This window comes from Rana temporaria, chromosome 7 (assembly GCF_905171775.1).
Source record: "Rana temporaria chromosome 7, aRanTem1.1, whole genome shotgun sequence".
NCBI lineage: Eukaryota > Metazoa > Chordata > Amphibia > Anura > Ranidae > Rana > Rana temporaria.
In genome coordinates this window covers 49,009,979-49,036,415 of record NC_053495.1, presented here as the reverse complement: position 1 = coordinate 49,036,415, position 26,437 = coordinate 49,009,979, and the positions used below count along the sequence as shown (strand labels likewise).

Here is a 26,437-nt window from a genome sequence, read left to right as displayed (position 1 = left end):
TCCCTGCCTTTCCGCGGGTCCGATCGGGACCCCCCCCCCCCCCCAGTACATGCGGCGGTCGGAAATAGTCGTCGGGGAGTGATCCGAGATGAGGGCGCGGCTATTCGTTTCTAGCCGCCCCCTCGCGATCGCTTCCCGGAGCTGAAGAACGGGGAGAGCCATATGTAAACACGGCTTCCCCGTGCTTCACTGTGGCGGCTGCATCGATCGTGTCATCCCTTTTATAGGGAGACTCGATCGATGTCAGACCTACAGCCACACCCCCCTACAGTTGTAAACACACACTAGGTGAAACTCAACTCCTTCAGCGCCCCCTGTGGTTAACTCCCAAACTGCAACTGTCATTTTCACAACAATGCAATTTAAATGCATTTTTTGCTGTGAAAATGACAATGGTCCCAAAAATGTGTCAAAATTGTCCGAAGAGTCCGCCATAATGCAGCAGTCACAAAAAAAAAAAAAAAAAAAAAAATTGCTGATCGCCGCCATTAGTAGTAAAAAAAAAATTAAATAAAAATGCAATAAAACTATCCCCTATTTTGTAAACGCTATAAATTTTGTGCAAAACAATCGATAAACGCTTATTGCGATTTTTTTTACCAAAAATAGGTAGAAGAAGAATACGTATCGGCCTAAACTGAGGAAAAAAATAAAATAATGTTTTTGGGGGATATTTATTACAGCAAAAAGTAAAAAATATTGCATATTTTTCAAAATTGTCGCTCTATTTTTGTTTATAGCGCAAAAAATAAAAACCGCAGAGGTGATCAAATACCAAAAGAAAGCTCTATTTGTGGGGGGGAAAACAAAAAAAAACACGTCAATTTTGTTTGGGAGCCACATCGCACGACCGCGCAATTGTCTGTTAAAGCGACGCAGTGCCGAATCGCAAAACCTGGCCTGGGCATTTAGCTGCCTAAGGGTCCGGGGCTTAAGTGGTTAAAAAAGGTTCATGCACTACATTGGCCCTACTTCAGCCCATTTAATAGCACTGAAGTCGGATCCTCATCCTAACTATCCAACATAGGTGATTACAGCAGCAGGAAAATCCATTTGTCACACTGGGATTGTTTTGATTGTCAAAGGACAAGTCAGACTAAGAAAGTTGGAGCAAAATCTTGTTCATTCAAGTCATATGGAAGTAGGATGACCCTCATACAACAGTGGTGTCGTAACAGCAAGACCGATTAGATGGAGGTGAAACAGCAGTAGGAAATATAAGCAGCAAATGATTCACCTGACTAGCATACACACTTACATATATACTGTGATGGACAGATGGTTTGTGTAAAGACACAAATGCATTTCAGCAGGGAAAGGGTCCCCCACACAGATTTGAAGGAGAGTAGGTATTGCTCACAAAAGAAAGTATTCTATAGACGACAGCGATTGCCCCATTTCCTGCGAGGACAGCTTAAAGCCAAACGCCTGGGGAGTGCATGTCCAGACAGCCAAACTAATGTCAGAGAGAGTTGAAGGTTGTGGAGGGACAAAGTCACTGTCCAAACAGAATAATTGAGCCAAGAAAATAGCGGTCAATATGTGAGCCGTAAGCACGAGGGAAGGAAAACATTACAGTATTTACCGAACCCACAGAAAACCGTCACATAATTGAAGGTTGCCAGCCTAATCAGCTGCGGCAGTGGAATGCCCCACAGTCGCATGTAACAAAGGGGCAAAGACGCTGGGGCAAGCGATGTGAAATTTAGCATATTAGGACAATGTCATATTAGGTCAATGAGGTCACCAGCACCCCCACCCTTTTGTTATGTGCAGCTGTGGGACAGGAAATGCCCATTGCCAATTGGGCTGGCAGCCTGCTATCATGTGACATTTTCCTGCGGATCTGAAATTGGCCTGAACCTTAGCTTGTCCCTAGTGAGCAGACAAGTCCAGCCTGGTGACTGAAGGGACTGAGAAAGCTCTGTCCCAAGGAGGACTAGACAGCGCTCTGCGACAAAATAGCCAAGAGGCTTAAAAATTATTGGGTTTGTTTCGTTAAACGATCGCTGCATGGGCTGAACACTTTCTGCTGAGTGCACTTGGTGAAAAATATCTATATAAATAAAACATTTTTATATATATATATATAATATATCACAGAATACAGGAAACAGAGGGTTTTTTGTCAAAGACAATTGCTTCTGTGTTAAACACACACACACGGCTCAGCCAAGTGTGGTATGAAAGTACTTGTTATTTTTAATGCAATAAAAAAAAAAAAAATTGGCCACTCACAACCAGGAAGTGAAATAGTGCATATCAAAGACCAGGTGCTTTTCTGCTGCATTGGGGTCCAAGGCAGCATATGGATACAGCTGGCAAGCTTCACTGCTCAAAAGCGGTTCAAATGTCATACAGCCTGAATGAGCGCAGCGAGAAGGCGGCCAAATTAAGCCATGAGTGGAATCCTGGAAGTGGGCATGGCTATGCACTTCAGAAACAGGGGGGGGGGGTTGCCCCCTTTGTCAAGCCTGCCTAATAGATATAGTGTGGGCTATTAATACAATGGAGAATTCTTTGCATGGGGAAGGGGGCCGATCGGGGTGTAGCCTGCATGCAAAAAGCTGAGAGAAATGCAATTAAAGTGAAAAGTGGCAGAGATAGGAAGACTCGCATCCCAAGATTTAATGTGCAGAAAAAGCAATATAGGCTGTGGATATCAGGGAGGCTAGGTAAACAAAGTCCCCAGTCATTACTTGGGACAGGAGAAAATTCTCCATCTGAGAAAAAGGTTTAAAATATTGCAAAAAAAAATAAAAATATTAATTATATTATATACACACACACATACACATAACATATACACACACATACATGCATGCATATACACACACACAAAGTTATGCAGTAATAAGATCAAAATCAATGTATTCCAAAATACTAAATACTGCCAGTCCCTGCATGAGAACCAACTCTTCTCAATCTTTTCTGGCCAATCAGGGCAATATTGTCTGGTGTTAATAGGCAGGGATTTTACTTGCCAGTGACTTGTCGTTAAGGTTCCCCCAACGAGAAAGTTCCTTAAGCCCTGGTTCACACTGGGTACGATTTGGAACGATTTGAGATGCGATTTGACATGTCAAATCGCATCTCAAATCGGCGGCAATTGTCGGCAATGGCACTGTCCTAATCAGTGCGACTCCGCATCTACGATTTCAAAAAGTAGTTCCTGTACTACTTTTTGCGATTTCGGGCTGCGATTTAAATTAAATTGCGGCCGAAATCGCGGCAAATCGCGGCCGCGAAATCGCGATTTTGAATTCGCAGCAGTGTGAACCTAGGCTTAAGGACTGCGCAGGCGCAATCCTTGCCGACGGAAATCTCCGAACCTCGGCCGATATCCAGGCTCATTCTTTAACATACCTGTGGATTGGAGGATGTTTAAAAAAAAAAAAAAGAGCCAGGAGGCCGAGCGAGCGGAGCGAGCCGTCCGAGCGAAGCCGACTGGCCACTTTCCTCAAATTCCACGTCGCCCTGGATGCCGGCCGAGGTTCGGAGGTTTCCGTCGGCAAGGATTGCGCCTGCGCAGTCCTTAAGGAACTTTCTCGTTAGCCGGAACCATATCGGCAGATCACCGGTTCTGCACACCTGCCAGTCTCAATGCTGGATTTTTAAAGATTTTAGATTTGTTATACAACTAAAATTTTACATGCGCTCATTTTTTAGGATAGAGAATGCACCGAATTAAACAATAAACATGAGAAGCAGCCAAACTAAGAAGCTGCACCCACCTAATCTGCCCTCAGATTTTTTCCCTATTTGTGTGTATATATATATATATATATATATATATATATATATATATATATATATATATATATATATATATATATATATATATATATATATATATATATATATATATATATATAGTCAAACCTATAGGGGATCTGCATTTGAAAAGAACAGTAAAAGCAGCTTATATTGGCTACATAAAGAATCACGTACGTCTCCCAGTGAAAAGGATTCCAGTATACGGAAAGCAGCCTACTCCTATTGCTTTTTCCATAACAAAACAAGAGGAAAGTACTGGGACGCCGTAGCTAATTATTGCTTCATATCCCACATGGTACATTCCAGAGACGCATGTGACGCAGAAGCAGCCATCTCATCTGTTACTGGAAGAAACTTCTGTCACTGAACTTCCAGAAATTGTTTCCAAAGAGAATGTGAAAAATGTGAAGGATTTCATGCATGCCAAAAGAACCAAACAATGCGAGAGCTCACAGAACGGCATTTACAAGTGACAGGCTTTTCTGATAGAAATGTTCTAGAACCACACAGCCCCAAGGACACAGCTTTAACATAAAATATAACCAAAAGAATGCTGCTGTGCAAACCGAATGCTTGCAAAAAAAAAAAAAAGTGAATCGTAAAATATCAGCACCATATTCAACTGGACAGCAACATAAAAAAAAAGTTTTGCTTTTTAGATACATTTCAAAGCGCTTATATATTTGACCACCCACCCAATACAGAGTAGGTTCCCTGTCCTGGCCCATTAAACATGGATGCCAGGAGAAATCTGAAGGTATCCTGTGGTATCTGGCACCAAGCCATCATTAGCAGATCCTTTAGGTCCTGCAAGTTGTAAGGTGGGGCCCACGTGGATCAGAACCGTTTTTTCCAGCACATCCCACAGATGCTCAATTAGATTGAGATCAGGAGGATTTAGAGGTCAAGTAGGGTGCCCACATATGCCGGGACTAGGGTTGTCCCGATACCACTTTAAGACAGAGTACAAGGACTGATACTTACTCTTCCCCCCCCCCCCCCCCCCCCCCCCAAGTACTCGCCGATACCGATTACTAATACTTCTATTTTATCTCATGTGACAGTGGCACATGTGTCAGTATTAAAATGTATTTTCCACTTTTTACATTTTTTTTTTACAGTGCTTCATTCATTAACTGAGACATCGTAATCACAGGAGGTTACGATGTTTCAGTTATGTGAATGGACAGAGTCAGTGACCACCGACTGTCCATTCAGAAAATTAAGGAGCTGGGTTCACTGGCTCCTACCTCCACTCTCCAACCTGAGATATCAAGGGGGGAAGGCAGCATGGAGGGGGAGAAGAGAAGGGGACACAGAAGAGAATGGAGGGGGACAGGAGGGGGGGGGGGGGTTGAGAGAGAGGCCCAGCTGTGAAGACTTAAATCTATACAGGGTGATCAGTGCATGTAACCTGGGCTGTGGAGTCGGTAGATAAATGTTCCGACTCAGACTCCTCAGTTTTATGAACTTCCGACTCCTCTGTATTAATATGCAAATGTATTTTTATACATTCCTTGAGGGAAAGAAACGCAACCTACCACAGGACTACTGGCTGGGAAGCCAACAGTCTACTGTATTGCACAGTTTAAGCAAAAGACAAACACAATGAAAACAATCAAGTGGCTGGATAGTAGCAGCAGGCATAAACATCAGGAACAGGATCTTTACCAGTTCAAAAATACAAACCACATTATTTGGTTGTTTTAGAACAAAAACAAATCTTATCTATAATGAACCAAAAACAAAATCTGTAAAACCTAGAAATGGTTTATATTAATCTTGAAATGTAGTTATAGGCTTAGCAAATGCAAATCAATTCAATGTAGAGTTCTAAGGAAGAGAATTGCCTCTGCCAGATCCTCTTTCATAGAGGCTCTTAAGTCAGACTTTATTATTTTTAGGGCTGAAAATAATCTTTCGACACTGACTTGGGTAGGTGGCATTGCAGTAACTATTCTGGCCACATCACTAACAATCTCTGGATAAACAAGGATGGCTTCTTCAACAGTAAGTTTTGATGCGCGATCATACTTTTCAACTTTTTAGTGCTTTATAAAACTCCTGTTGGAATTTTTTTATTTGGACACTTACTGGTTCTCTAACATGCGTTCCCTGTAAAAGAAGAACACAACACTATGGAAAGTATAAGTATTGCAGCTCCTAATTGTGCGTTGCGTGCCATATAGTGAGGCACATGAAAAGCATGCTTCTTCACGGTCACTTAACGTGTTCGTTTTGCGGTTACGTGAGGCACTGCATGCATTGGTCTTTATTCTTACAGTAGAGAAGTCATTAATTATAACTTTTTGTGAATTGGGACATTTGAATCTGCTTTTTTTTTTTTTATTCCAATCTAAATTTAGTAGGAGTCGGAGCATTGTTTGCCGACTCCAGGTACCCAAAATTTCCCCCGACTCCTCGACTCCGACTCCACAGCCCTGCTTGTAACTCCCCCACCGCACTGATCCCCCTGACTGCCCAGGTATCGGGTGAAGCATCGGTCTGTCCTAGGTCCCGGACACCTAAATTCCAGGACAATACAGTGTCCTGAAATGAAGACAACACCCCCCTTCCCCTCTGTTGCCCTCCAAAAAGGCGGCTACTTACAGAATTATCTCCTATTCTCTCCATGCTTTTGAAGCCATTATAACCACAGCTGGCACACAGTGGAGGGAACTGGTTTCCAGTCAGAATCACACAGGGAACCATTCTGAAAGAAAGGCTACACCAGGGGTTGACAAATTTGCTTGGAATCTAGGAGCCAGGTAAAAAAGTTAGGAGCCAGAAAACGCGCCCCGTCCCGACGAGCTTGCGCGCAGAAGCGAACACATACGTGAGCAGCCTCCGCATATGCAAACGGTGTTCAAACCACACGTGAGGTATCGCTGCGATTGGTAGAGCGAGAGCAATAATTCTAGCCCTAGACCTCCTCTAACTCAAAACATGCAACCTGTAGATTTTTTTTAAACGTCGCCTATGAAGATTTTAAAGGGTAAGAGTTTGTCGGCATTCCACGAGCGGACGCAATTTTGAAGCGTGACATGTTGGGTATGAATTTACTCGGCGTAACATTATCTTTCATAATATAAAAAAAAAATGGGGATAACTTTACTGTTGTCTTATTTTTTAATGAAAAAAATGTAATTTTTTAAAAAAAAAAGTGCGCTTGTAAAACCGCTGCGCAAATACGGCGTGACAGAAAGTATTGCAACGATCGCCATTTTATTCTCTAGGGTGTTAGGATAAAAAATATATATAATGTTTGGGTGTTCTAATTAGAGGGAAGAAGATGGCAGTGAAAATAGTGAAAAACAACATTAGAATTGCTGTTTAACTTGTAATGCTTAACTTGTAATACCAACGGCTCACCACCAGATGGCCCCAGCTAAAAAAAAAAAAAAAATTTTTTTTTTTTTTTTTTTTTTTTGCCCCCTTCCAATTCAAGTCGCCAGGACCCTATTTCTAGTCGCCATTGCGACCTGGCGCCCGGGATTTGTCGAGCCCTGGGCTACACCAAACCAAGAACCTGCTTGGGAAACTTCTGCAGATATTTTTTTAGAAGTTAAAGTGTCTGACCATCCACTGGCAATAACCAATTTGTGTCAGACAATTCTGGGAAGGAAGCACATGTTAAAAATACCTCAGAAGAGGAACCTCACTCGATTTCTGGTACGATTCATCAAACTGAAACATACATATCTGCTGCGCAATGTCAAAATCACGTCAAAAACAGTCAGCCAAGCCAATTCAAAATTTAAACACTCACCCCCCCCCCTTCAAATACTGATGTTTCCATTTAGTTAAAAGAGGTTGTAAAGATTTGTTTATTTTTTAAATAGGTTCCTTTAAGCTAGTGCATTGTTGGTTCACTAACTTTTTCCTTCGATTTCCCTTCTAAATGTTTTTCTTTGTCTGAATATCTCACTTCCTGTTTCTCCTCAGTAGGCTTGTCCCCCATCATCCGAGCTGTTCTGGCTGGGGGGTCAGTCAGAACAGCTTACTAAGGAGCAACAGGAAGTGAGAAATTCAGACAAAAAAAAAACAACATTTAGAACAGAAATCGAAGGAAAAGGTAAGTGAACCAACAATGCACTAGCTTAACCACTTCCGGACCGCCCAGCGTCATTATACGTGATCTGTTTGAAGAGGAATACCGTTATGGTGGCAGCTAGCTATCATAACCCTGGTATCTTTTTCAGCGGGCGGTCCGCTACAAAATAAAAGTGGTCTCTGCGGGGGATACGTCACAAGATCACTTTTAAATCGTCGGCGGGAGGGGGGGCCCGGTGCCCTCCGCCACCATCCGGTTCTGTCCCTGCCTGTGTATAGAGACGAGTGAGAGGGGAAGATGGGCCCCCCACCCGTCTCCATATTACTGCAGGGTGGAAGCGACGTCAAAGCGTCACTTTTGCCCATACGTCTTAAAAAAGGGACATTTGTTTAAAACATTGCATTTTAAGTCCAAATATGAGATCTGAGGTCTTTTTGACCCTAGATCTCATATTTAAGAGGACCTCTCATGCTTTTCTCCATTACAAGGGATATTTACATTCCTTGCAATAGGAATAAAAAAGTGACCCAATTTTTTATATTCTTTTAAAAAAAGTGTTTAAAAAATAAATACATTTTTTTTTTTTTTTTTTTTTTTTTTTTAAGTGCCCCGTCGAGCTCATGTGCAGAAGCTAATGCATACGTGAGCAGCGCCGGTATATGAAAATGGTGTTCAAACCATACATGTGAGGTATCGGAGCGAGAGCAAGAATTCTATCCCTAGACCTCCTCTGCAACTCAAAACACGCAACCTGTAGAATTGTTTAAAGAGATTTTTAAAAGTAAAAGTTTGACGAGTAGACACAATTTTGAAGCGTGACATGTTGGGTATCAACTCAGCGTAAGTTAAAAAAAAAAAAAAAAGAGTTTTTAACTTAAACACAGAGTCTGAAAAAACAGGCTCTGTCTTTAAGTGGTTAAAAGGAACCCATTAAGAAAAAAAAAAAAACGACCTTTTACAACCCCTTTAAGTCAGAAACACATTTGCTTAAAGTAGAACCTCAATGTAAAAGTAAAAAAAAAAAAAAAAGTTAGAAGGAAGTTTTTTTATTGCAGCCCCTCCGACTTATTTAGCCCCGTGTCTAGCAGTATGCTTCAGAAAATGGCTACTATATACAAAACTACATGGGTACGCTTCAACCGCGTCAGGCCTACAGAAATCTAATCAGCAAAAATATAAAGACATTCCCACCAACCTCAAAATACAAAAAAAGCATAATTTGCATACACTGACAAAGAACAAGGGCAACCCATTGATCATCCTCTTCACAGCTGGCACTAGACAGATGAAATTGTGCCCAATTCTTGCCAAACTGTTGGAAGTCTAAACCATGGTAAGAAAGTTATCAGACAGTGACGGTATCCGCTGAGGTTCAGTCAATGTTCGGTAGTGATATGGCACCCAGGCAGGCACAGGGGTCAGGGCTGCTGAATACAATAGCGGGCATTGGAGAGTCCTTCATCCACGACTGAATCTTACAAGTGTCTCTTGCTCAGCACATGGGTCGAAACCCAAAACCAACTTTGTACAGCAAACTTGGTTCCTTTGGCAAGTTTGTAGCAGCAACTGAATTACACTTGGGCCAATGCCACACTTGCGATTGGCACCATGACTGGGATCGCTAAAAAGTGTAGAATACCAAGTTTCTTAATCATTCGCCGAAATATCAAGGCAGCACTTCCTCACTGACGGAATGACCCTTGCCAGCGATGGAGCAACACCTCACTAAACTGGCCAGTGGGAAATAATGGTAGAAATTGAGCATTTCTCTGCCATGTTGCTGGGAGTGATCACTAGTAAACATTTTTGTTCGGAAAAAAAAAAAAAAATTGCATTCAATGACGGTTTGCGTTTCATAACATTTGTAAGCCACCAACTTTCCACCAAGTTACAAGACAGCCAGCGTTGGTAGCCAACAAGATTATCCAATGCAGCTGCTGATACTCATGGCACCCCAGAGACTAGTAGCTGCCTAGATGAGCATTGTAATGGCCATAGAAAATAAGGCCCCATTCACATGGGGCAAGTATCTGAGTGCCCTGTACAGGGCCATCTTCTCCTGGCACAGGTGTTGTGTATATCCCCATGTCTACATCCAATAGTCCTAACTGGCCCCTTTTGCTCCCTCTTGGCTCTTTGGTCCGGGGACCTTAGACCCAAGTACCCTATATCTACATCAAATTGTTGTCTATTGGGACACAGCTGCACAATTACAGACCCTGTGTCCCAAAAAATGACATGCTGGCATGGGTTTAAGAACTCATCTTGTGTGCATGTATTTGGGGACCTGCACATCATATGGAGCAGGGCTCGACAAATCCCGGTCGCCATGGCGACTAGAAATAGGGTCCTGGCGACTTGGCTTGGAAGGGGGCTGGCGCCATCTGGTGGTGAGCCGTTGGTATTACAAGTTAAAAAGCAATTCTAATGTAATTTTTCACTATTTTCACTGCCATCTTCTTCCCTCTAATTAGAACCCCCAAACATTATATATATTTTTTATCCTAACACCCTAGAGAATAAAATGGCGATCGTTGCAATACTTTGTCACGCCGTATTTGCGCAGCGGTCTTCCAAGCGCACTTTTTTGGGAAAAAATTATACTTTTTTTAATTAAAAAATAAAACAGTAAAGTTATCCCCATTTTTTTTTTATATTATGAAAGATAATGTTACGCCGAGTAAATTCATACCCAACATGTCACGCTTCAAAATTGCGTCTGCTCGTGGAATGTCGACAAACTTTTACCCTTTAAAATCTTCATAGGCGACGTTTAAAAAAATCTACAGGTTGCATGTTTTGAGTTACAGAGGAGGACTAGGGCTAGAATTATTGATCTCGCTCTACCAATCACGGCGATACCTCACATGTGTGGTTTGAACACCGTTTACATATGCGGGCGCTGCTCACGTATGTGTTCGCTTCTGCGCGCAAGCTCGTCGGGACGGGGTGCGTTTTCTGGCTCCTAACTTTTTTAGCAGACTCCTAGATTCCAAGCAAATTTGTCAAACCCTGGAATTTTTGCATCCCAATTTTCTCATCAATATGGTGGAAAGTGTGGATTTGACCCCACCAACTATTAGATTTTTTTTTTTTTTTTACTCTACCAATGTATGGCCACCTTAACAGGTGCGATATATTCCCCTCTTCATCTTGGCCTCCTCATAAAAAATAAATAAAGTATGTAACAGTGCTACATTACATCAACCACTTTGACAACTTCCCGTCAATGTTTTCTTTGTACATGTTCTGTACTTGGAGAGCTCCATCAGCAACTCTGCACAGATGGCAAGCACCTTGTGACTTGGCTTGATCACAGCAAGTGCGGCAATACTGCCACTATGTATCCATTCCTCCTACCAGCTTTTGTAACTTTTTTCCCCAGACTAAAATGAAAACCAAGTAAAAATCTTTAGGATGTGAAAATATCCCATGCACGTTTTATTACAAACAGATAAGACAGTATTCACTGCCTTTGGTACAGACTATAGACCGTTTGAAAAAAAAAAAAAAAAAAAAAAAATTGTACTGGGTGGCAAAACCCTTGTTGGCAATCAGAGGTCAAACGTTTCTTGTAGTTGGCCACCAGATTTGCACACATCTCAGGAGGGATTTTGTCCCACTCCTCTTTGCAGATCCTCCCCAAGTCTTTAAGGCACACGTTTGGCAACTTAAAGGGTCACTAAAGGACATTTTTTTTTTAGCTAAATAGCTTCCTTTACCTTACTGCAGTCCTGGTTTCATGTCCTTATTTTTCCTTTTTGCTTTGATGTTGCTGTAATTCCTCTCTGTTCTGGACACTTCCTGGTTGTCTGTTTCCTGATAACCACAGTACTGGGAGATTTCTCACTGTAGTCACCAATCAAGGAGGTGTGATTAAAACCCCTCAGCACCAATCCAGTTTTTTTTTACAAAGCATCACTGCCTTCTATTGGCTCTCTGGCTCTGTACATCAGAGAAACAGGAAACCGCAAAAACGAAACTAAACTGTAGGTGCATTATGATTGTTTTTTTATCTATTTTTAATCATTTTTAAAAAGGAATCAGTTAACTATTATGTCTCTATACCCTGTAAACAGTCATTTCAGCTAAAAAAAAATGTTTCCTTTAGTTACCATTTAAACCTTGGCTAGGCCACTCCAGGACCTTGATGTGCCTCTTCTTGAGCCACTCTTGTTGCATTGGCCATGTGTTGTGTCATTGCCAATTTGCCATGCTGGAATACCCATCCACAAACCATTTTTAATGCCCCAGCTTGAGGGAAGGAGGGTCTCACCCAAGATTTGACTGTACATGGCACCCATTCATCCTTTGATGCAGTGAAGTTGTCCTGTCCCCTTAGAAGGAAAAAAAACGCTAAAGCATGTTTCGACCTCCATGTTTGACGGTCCTCCAGTTATAGCAAATTGAGTTTATGCCAAAAAGCTTGATTATGGTCTCATATGGCCACAACACTTTCACCCAGTTCTCCTCCGACTCAGATGTTCATTGGCGAACTTCAGACAGTCCTGTACATGTGCTTTGAGCAGGGAAGCCTTGCAGGATTTCAGTTCTTCACGACGTGTTCCCAATTGTTTTCTTGGCAACTATGGTCCCAGCTGCCTTGAGATCATTGACCAGATTCTCCTGTGTAGTTCTAGGCCGATTTCTCACCATTCTCATGATCATTAAAATTCCATGAGGCAAAAACATGCATGAAGCCTCAAACCGAGGGAGATTGGTCACAAACGGAAGAATCACTAAATAGCTGCCAATCACACCAGCTGTTGTCACCCTCTCACCAAGCTGCTTGGCGATTGTCTTGTAGACCATTCCAACCCTGTGTAGGGAATCAAATACCAATTTCACTCATTAAAATGCAAATCAATTTATAACTTTTTGGAAATGCGTTTCTGGATATTTTTGTGATTCTGTCTCACTGTTAATAAACCTATCATAAAATTTTTAGAGGGGAGAGATACCGCTCTAAAAACTGCTGATCCCTTGGCTTTGCTTCCTTCCCACTAAACCAAAAAGGTGCTGGCTATGCACAGGTGCATTGGATAGAAGATCCTGGACTGCCACACTCCTTAAAACGATGTCTTTATTGTACAAATAAAATCCAAAAAACAACCAAAGCGATGCAGTCAAAATGAAGTGAACAGGAAAAAGGTGGCCGACATGTGTCACATCATGTGATGCTTACCCGTAGCTAAAAATTTTAGACTGACAATTCAGTGGGCAAATGTACAAAATCAGCAGGGGGAATCAAATACTTTTACCCCCCTCTGTAAATAAAATTTTGGGTACTACATGATTTAACCAAACCTAAAAATTCATAATTTTTAATCTTGTAAAATCCAAGTTCTCATAACAAACTGTTTCACTTCAGAAGATTGTCATCGAATCAGGAATAGCCCCTTGAAAATGTAACTATACGAAACGTATGTCGGCGGCGGAACCTGGTCACGTGTACTATGTTCTACGTCACTTCCCGATCGTCTGGATAGTGTCAGCAGCTGGTGGAACGCACGCCGCCACTGAGGTGGGAGAGCCAGTGTTTTTTTATCAAAGCTTGCAGCCCCAGTGCCGGAAGAAGGACACTTTATGTGAGTAGCCAATTGGCTGGTGTTTTTATTCCATTTTAATAAAATAGCGTTGCACTATGGAAGCTCTCTGTATTCCATGTTCTAAAATCTCAACATTCCGAGGGTGAGGTATCGTACATGCTCCAGTCGATTTATATATCTGCAGGCATTATCATGCTCAAGCGCATCTGACCTTCATTAAAGGGGTCAACCAGGTCTGGTAAGCACAATTTACTACTTGTGCACATTGGGTGTCGTACCCATTATCCAGGTGGTGGAATATCAATTAAGTTTGCACGACCAGAGATGGCTTTTGTATCACAGCAAGAAATATATCTAGAGGATATTCGAGCATTGATGTATCTTTGTTTGCACCAATGGGACTTATTTACTATTGATTTATTGATTGATCACGTACAACAGGACACATTTTTATTAATTTACTTCTTGTTGCATATTATAGGATAAGTTGTGCAATTACATATTACTCCAAAGCACCCCCAGTACACTTTAGCATTGAAATCAGGAATGCCAAGATCACATCGGCATTAAAAGCAGGTGGGAGGGGAGTTCAACGCCACTCAAACTCCTAAGTAAATGATACAATGGACAGCCCCCCCTCCCCTAATCCATACCAGAGCAAGCGACCCCCCCCCCTTCTGAATACCAGGTCACATGCCTACAACATGGGGGCGGTGCTTAGGGGCAAGAGGGGACAAGGGCCTCTCCCACAGAACCCCCCACCCCAAAGCACCTTGTCCCATGTTGATAGGGACAAGGGCCTCTTCCCTACAACCCTGACCGGTTGATGTGGGGGGGCTTATCAGACATGGCACCTCCCCCTTGTGAAGTCACTGACTGATGCATGCCAGGTTGGTGATGTCACAAGGGGCAGTGCCACCTCCCCTTAAATATTTAAGAAATGTCGGACGGTGGGAATGGAGCCAGGGAAGAGGGACTAGCCGCTCCAGGTGGGAACCCAGACGAATATCCTCCGCTGCAGACAACTCAAGTGCAGGGAATGCACTTAGCAAAGCAGGAACAAAGATTGTCTCTGGACAGCCGCACTCTGAACAAATTGTTGCCTTTATTAAAAGAAGGACAGCACTACAAGTCACAGCAAAATTAAATAAAACCTGACTGATGCGTTTCACACTGAAACTAGTGCTTTGTCATAGAATGGAGCCCTTAGTCGCCAGGTGTTACAATTGATGGCTTCACACCAGGGAACATTGTTTTTCATTTTTGACATTTTCCCTCAGTTAATAAAAAAAAATAACACTTTTTGGGCAAATGCAACCGGGCGGGGTAAAAGGGCCTTAAAAAACAAAAAAACAAAAAACCTCACTACCCCTGAGTCACCGATTCTCAAATTCCTTTTTAATGATAAAATCATGCCACTGATCTATAGGTTAACGTTTTATTGCAGTTATAAGGATATTGAAATTCACAATGACATCATACTGCGCCAATGACATAATTGCTTATCTACACCAGAAACTAAAGATTAGTTTAGGTACTTTCCAGAAAGCTTATGACCCAACACTGTATATTCCCACGTTTTGGACAATGTCCAATAAATGTGTGGCAAGTGTGGGTAACAGACGTTACTGGGCAAGAAACAAACAGGGTGGCCTCTTGTTGTGCACACTCCACATTGTGGCACTTAACTCCTAAACTGCCCTACTCCAGGGCTGGCACCTTTTCATTACTTTCAGGTCCAAAATAATCCACCTTCGGCTATAAAATAGATACTAATGATGCAACTCCAATGCACATTAAGTTACATTATCCTGGCACCCAACTTCATTCTCACCATCCTACAGGAGAGGAGTGTACACTGCAATGTGCACTATGGGGGGGAAAATTAAATCTTAGCAAGTTGTTTTTAGATTAAATCCACTTCAAAGTGGTGCTAAAGCTAAAACTGGTACCACATTAAAAAAATCTAATCTAGTAATTGCAGCGTGCCAACCCCTAAATATGGTGGCCACATTTGTTTTCTTCAGTATCTTTCTCCCTTTACTTTCAACTGGTAGTCTGGCCAGTAACTCACTTTTTAGGCCTCATTTACATTTGTGTGTTAATCAATGGCTGAGCTGCATTTTACTGTTACCCAACCACTTCCCCTTAAAGGGGGAGTTCCAGGATTTTTTTATGTTTATTAAAAGTCAGCAGCTACAAAAAGTGTAGCTGCTGGCTTTTAATAAACAGACGCTCACCTGCTCCATGGTCCAGCGCCGCGCCGCCCGGAGCCCCGCTCCTCTCCCCCCTCTCCGGCTGGCGTTTTCATTCCAAGTGTGGGCACCTGGCCGTGACAGCTTTCGGCTTCACGGCCGGGCACTCACTGCGCATGCGCGAGCATCGCTGAGAGTGATCAGACGATCTCCTGGGACCTGTCACGTGTCTCAGGCGATTGCCTACAGGGAGGGGCTGCCGTAGGCGATACGATGCATCGCCTAAGCGGTCCCTGGGCGAAACGAGGAAGTGGGACAGAAAGTCCCACTCCTACTGAAGCCCCCACTCACCCCCCCCAAAAAAATGACATGCCAAATGTGACATGTGGGTGGAACTCCGCTTTAAAGTGGAGCCCCACCCAAAAGGCAAATACTGCTTTAAGGCCTCTCCCCCCCATACGGCACTTTTGTTGTGGGAGAGAGAGTACCCAAATTCGGTTTTGACAGTTCTCTCCCCCTCCCTGCAGTCCTCTGGGACACATGAGAGGTCCCAGAAGATAGCAGGAGCATTCACAATGTGCAGCCAGGACCCAGCTGTGAAGTCACAAGCTGTCACTGTTGGGTGCCCACAGTTGAGATGTCAGGAACAGCTCGGGTGAGCACATCGCTGGATCTTGGGACAGGTGAGTGCGTTTATTAAAAAAGTCAGCAGCTACAATTTTTGTAGCTGCCGACTTAATAAAACACAATAATGACCAACGCTCCTCTTTATGGGGGAGTTCCGGGTCCTACTACTGGCGTTTCATGTAGTACAAGATGCCAATGGCGAGTTGCCTGACCAAACTCCATTTATAAACCAAGATATACATTTTTAGTGGCCTGACCCCTTTTAAAGAATGTTGGCTGAGTACATAAGATTCATTAAAAGCCTTTACAAAGATAGCAACACAAGGAGGACCTTGACCCCCCCTTACTGACATACTAGGAATGCAGCTCGAGTCCCATTCAGCCTTGGATTCTTAAGCATGGCTACGAGTCTACGACACCTACACTCCGCTAGCTCACATCTGGGTGGCCATAAAGGCAGATTTCAGCGAGAACATCATTTTACGATGCACACCGGTCTTCCCGTTAGCAATTCCAATAAAAGACAATGTAATCAGCCTGCTAGAATAAAATGCTGTGCCAAAGCTATGCGACAATGTAAAAAACACGATAAGGTGGTACATAAACTTTTTTTTACTATTGATGGAATTGTATGAAGCACTAATGGCAACAACTGTATAATTTATGAAATGTGGCCTAACAGAAAAGCGCAGAGTCAGCGGTAGACATCTTCCTGCCGGAACGTTAAATAGGAACCTTTTCCCGGCAACAGACCCAAGACAACTTTGCCATTAACCAGTTGACCTCTGGAAGATTTACCCTCCTTCATGACCAGGCCATTTATTGCAATACAGCACTGCGTTACTTTGACAATTGTGCAGTTGTGCGACACTATACCCAAATAAAAAAACACCCCCGCCCCACAAATAGAGCTTTGTTGAGATTTGATCACCACTGCGTTTTTATTTTGTGTGCCAAAAAAAAAAAAAAAACGACAATTTTATTTTAAATAATATTTTTACTTTCTGCTATAAAGCAAATAATGAAAAAAAAAATTAGGGATCGACCAATTTTTTTTTCAGTGCAGATACGATATTGGGCCGTTGGAGAAATCGACCGATTTTTATCCAAATTAGGCTGATATTTAACATGGCCCCTAGCGGTGCCACTGATCCGGAGCTAGGCCGAAGCCGCTGCCTTTCCTGATGCTGTGACCACGGCGGCCATCCGCGGATGGCCGCCGCGGTCACAGCATCAGGAAAGGCTGCGGCTTCGGCCTAGCTCCGGAGCAGCGGCCATCTTGGTACACCCAGCGCGGTGGCCCTCCTCTCTGTTTACACCCACAGAGGAGGGGCCCACACTCATGGGACACACCGCTCTCTGGTGTCTGTACTGGAGGGAGAGGGGGTCTGTACTGAGGGGGGGGGGGGGTGACACTTTTTGCACCAGTGCCACCTGCCAGTGCCAATTGCCATCCAGTGCCATCTGCCAATAACAGTGCCACCACCCAGTGCCAATTAGTGCCACCTTCCATTCAGTGCCACCTAAAGCCATCAGTGCCAACCAGTGCCATCTGCCAGTGCCAACTATTGCCATTCAGTGCCACCTGCCAGTGCCAATTAGTGCCACCTGCCAATCAATGCCATCTGCTAGTACCATCTTTCAGTGCCATCCAGTGCAACCTGCCAATCAGTGCCTTCTGCTAGTGCCATAAAAAAAAAAAAAAAAAAAAAAAATCGGCCTAAAATATCGACCACAAAAATCGGCATCATATATCTGCCATTGGCCGCCCTGATTTCTAAATATCGGCATCGGCCAGAGAAAAACCCATATCGGTCGACCTCTAATTTACTTGCCCATGGACTCTGCAATGTCGGCACCCATAAAACCAAATTCGTTCATCTGCTTCGGGTGCAGGCGCCGGCATTGCAACTAAAGAAAGCCAGCAGTTAGGCCTTCGTGCTTTACAGCTGGTTTCCTACTGTGCATGCGCGAGTCATGCTTGCCGAGTGGTCCTGTCGTCATCTTCTGGGACACAGGTCCCAGAAGGCAGTGAGGAGGAAGTCCCAAACCACTTGGGTAAAAAAAAATGTACCTCGCCATGCATTTTTCAATACATTTTAGGGCTTGGCTTTCTTGCCCTAAAGGGGCGCTGCGGGTTTGAAGCGCGTTTCCTGCATTTGCAGCGAGGAAAAATGCAGCATGCTCCATTTTTAACTGAACTATGCCCATAGGATTATCTTGATTTTGGCCACTTTCACACCGAGTCTGGGGGCACCGGCGGTAAAGCGTGCCATTTTTAGCATCATTTTTAAGACACAAGCATGGCGCTTTTAACCCCTGCCAGCAACCGAAAAAGGGTTAAAAATCACCTGCAAAGCGCTGCTGCAGCAGTTTGCCAGCGCTGCCCATTGATTTCAATGGGCAGGGGCACTGTAGGAAAGGAGAAGCTCTTTAAAGCACCATTTTTAGCGTTATAGCGCCTGTAAAGCGCCTCAGTGTAAAAGCAGCCTTTGGGCCGTCTATGCAATTCAAAATGCATCCAACTGCATTTGGTGTGAAAGGGTCCTTAAGTTCACGATATTAAATTAAAAAGTAAAATACAACACATACTTTTTTTTTAAACTGTCAATTTCAGTTTTCAGCCAAGTGCAGCCTGAATTTTCGGTACAATTTTTTTTATCCATCTACCAAAAAACTGACAAGTCCATGCTTCCAGGACTGATGGCGATCCTGTGAGCAGTCATTCCCAACAATGCCAAGGTTGGAGAGTGTGAATGTCACCTCTGGACCCTCAGCCTGTGCCTCTAAGGGGGGGGGGGGGGGGACACAGGCTGTCTCCTTTCCCAGGAAGAAGTTTAATCTTGCACCATGCTTTGTTCACAATGCCGTCTCCCGTTAATAAATACAACCCCCCCAGCACCTCTCCCTAGGACATGCATGGAGCACCCAGGAACTGCAGCAGCACAGACAAAAAATAAAGAAAAAATTCAATAAAAAAAACACAAACAACTCTGCAACTGCCTTCATTCAGAGCCAAAGATCCCAGCCCTCCCCCACATGAGTGATGGCTGCTCCCCCTCCCTCCTCCAGTGACATGTGAAATCCTCAGGCAGCCTTTAACTTCAGGCTGAAGTAACCCTCTCCTGGCCAGATGACCCGCCGTCTAGACAAATGGCTGAGCAAGCAATACCCTCCCCCTCCCGCCTTTCAGGTCTCAGCAAGAAAAGTGCTGAACGCAAAGAAACCGCGCACACTTGAGCGTAGACCAACGACCGATACTGCGCTTCCCATTCACTGCAATTATGTGATAAAGGCGCTGCGGGCTCTGCGATACGTGAGCATATTTATTAGAAGCGACATGCCTCACACTAGTGCTGCCGCATAATCATGCATTTCTCAGTGCTAGTCTTTAGCGCTTTATATACACAGAAGGAAAAAAACATCCCTGAAAAAAAAAAAAAAAAAACACCAAAGCAAAATACATGTACTCCCATTGAGGCGTATAGTGTCAAACACTATGCTGCACAAAAAAAAAAAAAAATTATATTTATATACAATTTTTTATTTTTTGTGCAGCATAGTGTTTGACACTATACGCCTCAATGGGAGTACATGCATTTGGCTTTGGTGTGTGTGTTTCTTTTGAGATAGATATAATATATATATATATATATATATATATATATATATATATATATATATATATATATATATATATATATATATATATATATATATATATATATATATATATATATATATATATATATATATATATATATATTCTATATCTCCATCTCCATAAAAACAGTCCATTGTCATTGATTCAGCATGACAGACACAGGAGAAATGATGCCAATGTGAATGGGGTCTTAGACCATATTGATGAACGGAGCTCCCGGCCTTTCTGCGATTTCCTATTCATGTGCCATTTTCTTGGGATTCCTGACTTTTTGAAAAAAAAAAAAATTCAACTCCCCAATAACAAATCTTGGCAACAAATCTTTACCCCAGTAAATGACATTTCTAGAAACCTCACTGTGGAACTAAATTAAAGTAGATCTATAAGATAGGCAGCAGATTCACTATTTTACTGCCCAACTGCAATTTACCATGGTGACCACTCCGGTCTATCCACATTGTTGTGGCCTGACACTCTTGACTTTGCAGTTCGGTAATTTTAACATGGCATTTAGAGCTTGGCAAGCAGTACAGCGGTGCCGTTCGGCACACTTGCCCCCTAAAGTTGATGGCCCTGTGCCGCAACTACATGCCATTCGCATGTTGCACGGGTTCAATGTGCGATCCTCTTGAAATCTTAAAAGAAAAAAAATATATATAAGGCAGTGTTGCTTTCTGAACACCTGTAGGGCTCGTTCAGGCCCTATTCACACCTGAACATAGCGTTTTCAGGCAGAAAGTCGTGATTTTTGCAGCGTTTACCGTGTTTTTTTACCGTGATATTGTACAGGTCAAAAGGTCACCAATGTGAAAAACAGAAAAATGCCCAAATCTGCCTAAAAAAAAGTCCCAGAACTTGTTTGGGCTTCAGGCTTCGTGGAGCTGCTGGCTTCAGGCTTCGTGGAGCTGCTGGCTTCAGGCTTCGTGGAGCTGCTGGCTTCAGGCTTCGTGGAGCTGCTGGCTTCAGGCTTCGTGGAGCTGCTGGCTTCAGGCTTCGTGGAGCTGCTGGCTTCAGGCTTCGTGGAGCTGCTGGCTTCAGGCTTCGTGGAGCTGCTGGCTTCAGGCTTCGTGGAGCTGCTGGCTTCAGGCTTCGTGGAGTGGGGATGTGAGAGAATAATGGATTTTTTCCCCCTCCAGCATTTTGTAGCTTCAGGCTACAAAACGCTCAGGTGTGAATGGGCCCTCAGACATGCGACCGAAGAAGGTGGTGGTGCAATCAAGGGCATGCAGCCGTTGTGTTGTACACATACCGTGGCTGCGATGCTTTGCTTAACAACCACTGCAAAATTGGCATGTTTCCTTCTGTGGGTGGCATCACCCAATACAACCCAATCAACTGAATGAGGAGATGCAGTGGGTCAGCATTTTCAGGGGTTAAACAGGAGATGACATATTGCAGATCGCCTTTCAGAGGGGAAGCAAGGCCTTCTGCACATGAACAAGTGCATACTAAACCACCTCTGAAAGGCAGTCTCTGGGTGACTTTCAGAGGAGCGGTGAAGCCTCCTGTGCAAGAGAAGCCCGAGGCCAGCTTGACATGTGTGTGTTGCAGTAATGTTCCTGGCATGCATGTCAGGGTCATTTATTGAATGGCACCTCAGCGGACCAAGCGCTCCTTCATACCCGAGTGTTGTCCCACGATTCCCAAAGTGACAATACTTGTGAAGAATCCCAATGTTCTCAATGGCTTGTTCACATCCCAGCATTGTGTCCTGTATTGTGTGAAGGTCAAAAAAAGTACATGAGCTTCCTTGAGGCAGAATCAGCTTTTTGGCCCCATGGACTTTAATGGCAATGCTAGAAAAACAAGTTTTCACACCTTTTTCAGGCCATTAAAGTTCCTGACTTTTTTTGGGGGCGTGTCACACAAGTGAAAACGCTCAGGTGTTAAAGACCCATTGAGAACAATGGGATTGTTGATCTTGGATGTGGGCCTTTGAGGACTGAATGACCAAGCGTTCAGGTGTGAATGGGAGCTAGAAGTTTAATAGGACAAAAAAATTAGCGATTCTGCACTACAAGTCAACTTAAAAAAAAAAAGCCTGGTGGGTGCAGAGGCCATGTCAATTATTTTCAACCAGCATCATCATGCATTGCCACAATGTGCGGTTTTAAGCATGTTGGAATGCATTGGCAGCCCATTCATTTTAAAAGGGTTGCCTTAACGCAACACACAAACACACAACATAACACATGAAACATAAACGAGTCCTAAACGATGAAACTTGTTAGAAAAGACAGCTTTACACCTTTTGTCTTTATTCTGCCGATCTCCTTCAGCTGCTGTCAGCCACTTCTCATCTATGTGCACTCACTTCAGTATCAGCCACACATTGCTCTGGCCCCCCGATGGTGGTAATGGTGACCCATGGCTGCCCAATGTGTGTTGGCCTCTTGCAGACCGAGTCAGGGTGACAACACAGAGCACAATTGGGGGACAGGTCAGGGGTGTATTTAGGTTTTGTGCTGCCCTAGGCCTGACTAAACTTATGCACCCCCTAATTTAAATATGACCCACCCCTTCCTGTCAAGGCCACACCCCTTGTGGTTTAAGACCCACCCTGAAATCTCTGCAATGGGACAGGGATGGTAAAAAATTAGAAGCCCCCCCCACAGTTGCAGAATGCCAACCGCCCACATACTGGAAGCAGTGTGGCCGATTTATGGGGGCGCTAAACTAATTTGCCCAACAGTGTAGCGCAAGCCGGCGGGGCAAGTGCAGGGGGGCAGGGGGGCAGCATCACTGAACAGACAGTTTCTTCAATGTGCGCGGGGAATGTTGCACTTGGGGGATCATAAATCGGTGGGACCCTCCGATAGGATGAGGGGCTCTCAAGCACAAGGGGGACCCTGTGATGGGATGATGAGGGGGGGCTCTCAAGCACAAGGGGGACCCTGTGATGGGATGATGAGGGGAGCTCTCATGTATAAGGGGGACCCTCTGATGGGATGATGAGGGGGGGCTCTCATGTATAAGGGGGACCCTCTGATGGGATGATGAGGGGGGCTCATGTATAAGGGGGACCCTCTGATGGGATGATGAGGGGGGCTCATGTATAAGGGGGACCCTCGGATGGGAGGATTAGGGGGGCTCATGTATAAGGGGGACCCTCTGATGGGAGGATGAGGGGGGCTCATGTATAAGGGGGACCCTCTGATGGGATGATGAGGGGGGCTCTCATGTATAAGAGGGAGCCCTCTGATGGGATGATGAGGGGGGCTCTCATGTATAAGGGGGACCCTCTGATGGGATGATGAGGGGGGCTCTCATGTATAAGGGGGACCCTCTGATGGGATGATGAGGGGGGCTCTCATGTATAAGGGGGACCCTCTGATGGGATGATGAGGGGGGCTCTCATGTATAAGGGGGACCCTCTGATGGGATGATGAGGGGGGCTCTCATGTATAAGGGGGACCCTCTGATGGGATGATGAGGGGGGCTCTCATGTATAAGGGGGACCCTCTGATGGGATGATGAGGGGGGCTCTCATGTATAAGGGGGACCCTCTGATGGGATGATGAGGGGGGCTCTCATGTACAAGAAGGACCCTCTGATGGGATAATGAGTGGGGCTCATGTATAAGGGGGACCCTCTGATGGGATGATGTTGGGGGCTCTCATGTACAAGGGGGACCCTCTAATTGGATGATGAGGGGAGCTCTCATGTATAAGGGGGACCCTCTGATGGGATAATGAGGGGGGCTCATGTATAAGGGGGACCCTCTGATGGGATAATGAGGGGGGCTCATGTATAAGGGGAACCCTCTGATGGGATAATGAGGGGGGCTCATGTATAAGGGGGACCCTCTGATGGGATGATGAGGGGGGCTCATGTATAAGGGGGACCCTCTGATGGGATGATGAGGGGGGCTCTCATGTTTAAGGGGGACCCTCTGATGGGATGATGAGGGGGGCTCTCATGTTTAAGGGGGACCCTTTGATGGGATGATGAGGGGGGCTCTCATGTACAAGGGGGACCCTCTAATTGGATGATGAGGGGAGCTCTCATGTATAAGGGGGACCCTCTGATGGGATAATGAGGGGGGCTCATGTATAAGGGGGACCCTCTGATGGGATAATGAGGGGGGCTCATGTATAAGGGGAACCCTCTGATGGGATAATGAGGGGGGCTCATGTATAAGGGGGACCCTCTGATGGGATGATGAGGGGGGCTCATGTATAAGGGGGACCCTCTGATGGGATGATGAGGGGGGCTCTCATGTTTAAGGGGGACCCTCTGATGGGATGATGAGGGGGGCTCTCATGTTTAAGTGGGACCCTTTGATGGGATGATGAGGGGGGCTCTCATGTACAAGGGGGACCCTATGACGGGATGATGTTGAGGGCTCTCATGTACAAGGGGGACCCTCTAATCGGATGATGAGGGGAGCTCTCATGTATAAGGGGGATCCTCTGATGGGATGATGAGGGGAGCTCTCATGTATAAGGGGGACCCTCTGATGGGATGATGAGGGGGGCTCTCATGTATAAGGGGGACCCTCTGATGGGATGATGAGGGGAGCTCTCATGTACAAGGGGGACCCTCTGATGGGATGATGAGGGGGGCTCTCATGTATAAGGGGGACCCTCTAATTGGATGATGAGGGGAGCTCTCATGTATAAGGGGGATCCTCTGATGGGATGATGAGGGGGGCTCATGTGTATAAGGGGGACCATGGAATGATGAGGGGAGCTCTCATGTATAAGGGGGGCCCTCTGATAGGATGATGAGGGGGGCTCTCATGTATAAGGGGGACCCTCTAATGGGATGATGAGGGGGGCTCTCATGTATAAGGGGGACCCTCTGAAACAAAAGGGGGAGGGGAAGATCTGTTAGGTTTCACCAAAGATCTTTACTAGAAAGTAAACATTGTCCAAAGCTCTGGCATCCCATTGATAAGTAACATTCACGTTTTTACTATCACAGACTGGGGTTCCTGCAGATTTTCTACACTTTCAGTAGGTGGTGAGACTGAAGAAATGTTGATAAATACCGGTGTGGACTATGGATCCCAGGACAAGGAGCTCTTCACTGCCATGTACTGTACTATCTGTATATAGATTGTGGACGGCGGGTGATCTCATCGCAGCATTGCTGGATCATCATCATACACAATGACAGAGGACTGGAGAAGACAAAGAAGACCTCACAAATGTACAGAGTGTGTGTGTCACCTCCAGGAACACTGCGTACACCAGAGGACAGGACACTGTCACTACACACATACACACACTGTCACTACACACATGATCACACACACTTACTAAAACTGGTGCATGCAAAATCTGGTGCAGCTCTGCAGAGAAACTCAGCTGCCAGGATTTATTATCAAGGCTTAATTGAACAAGCTGAAGTTAGAAGCTGATTGGCTAATCAGCTGCAGCAGATTTTGCACTCTCCAGTTTTAGTAAATCATTCCCAATAATGTGATCAGTACACAATACACACACACACACACACACACACACACAATATGACAGTACATGGGGGGGTATCAGAACTGAAGCAGAGAGTCTGGTGCAGCTTTGACTGACAACCAATCAGCTTCTAGCTTCATCTTGTTCAGTTAAGCTTAGAACATGAAAGACAGAAGCTTATTGGTCACCATGGAGTTGTGATAAATCCCCCATTGTGTAGCCACATACGATCAGGACACAGGGAGATGATCGCACAGTAGATGTACTCCCTCCTATACAATACACATGATACAGAAATGTCACAGTGAGATGATCGCACACAACTCACCAGAGCAGCAAGTTTGAAGCAATCCAACGTGCTGATCCCGGCTGCTGTGGGTGGAGTTGCCCCAGTACAGCTCAGAGGTAGGTGAGATAATCCAGTGATGACGGAGGGTGTCCTCCGGCAGTGTTATGAGAGGACCCCGGTGCGGTGTCCGGTTGGGGGGTGGCGGGGGGTCCCCGGTAAAGTTGTTCGCACAGCGCCGCAGCAGGAATGCGAGGAATGATGGAATTCTCTTCCTGGCAGGTGGGCAGCTCGCTGAGCGCTCATTGGCGGGCCGCCGGGTGAGCTCAGAATATATTAACATAATGAGGCGTGACGTCACGCGCCGAGCGGCAGCAGGTAGACTGAGGGGAGAGGCGCGCACACTGTGCTGTGAGGGAATTGTCCATTGAAGTGTTCTGTAATACGGTGCCAACTCCACACACTCCCAGTCCTCCCTCACTGGCCTCAATAAAAACCTACCATTTATCTCCCTCCATCCTCTGAAACACATTTGTTGTTTTGAAATTGTAGTACAAAAGAAAATTAGTTATGAATAAAGCACCTGTCCTGTGTGAATTTAGCCAATTTTTTTTTCTTTTATTGCATATTAAAGTGTATTTATAGCCATAACTTTTTTTTTTCCAGTTTTGGATAGATGAGTGGTTAAAATCCTGACAGGTTTTTTGCTTCCTGTCACTTCCTGTCCCGAGACCTAACAGGAAGTTAGTGGAAATCTCCTCAAAGGAGGGAAATTCCCTCCAAAGCCAGCTACATTTTATACAACTTTCTTTTTCAATTTCCTTTAGATTTACCTTCAACTAAGCAGCGCAAGAGCCTGCCGGATTGC

The 26,437-nt window shown here is 44.7% G+C and overlaps 1 protein-coding gene across 1 annotated transcript in view; it reads right to left on the bottom strand.

The window, feature by feature from the left end:
* The window catches only part of VGLL4 (vestigial like family member 4), a 176,710-nt gene extending 150,831 nt beyond the window's left edge, over positions 1-25,879 (bottom strand). Inside the window, exon 1 of the mRNA XM_040359329.1 lies at positions 25,612-25,879. The gene's annotated coding sequence lies outside the window, so the exon portion shown is untranslated. The remainder of the gene's footprint in view (positions 1-25,611) is intronic.
* Between the last annotated feature and the right edge of the window lie 558 nt (positions 25,880-26,437).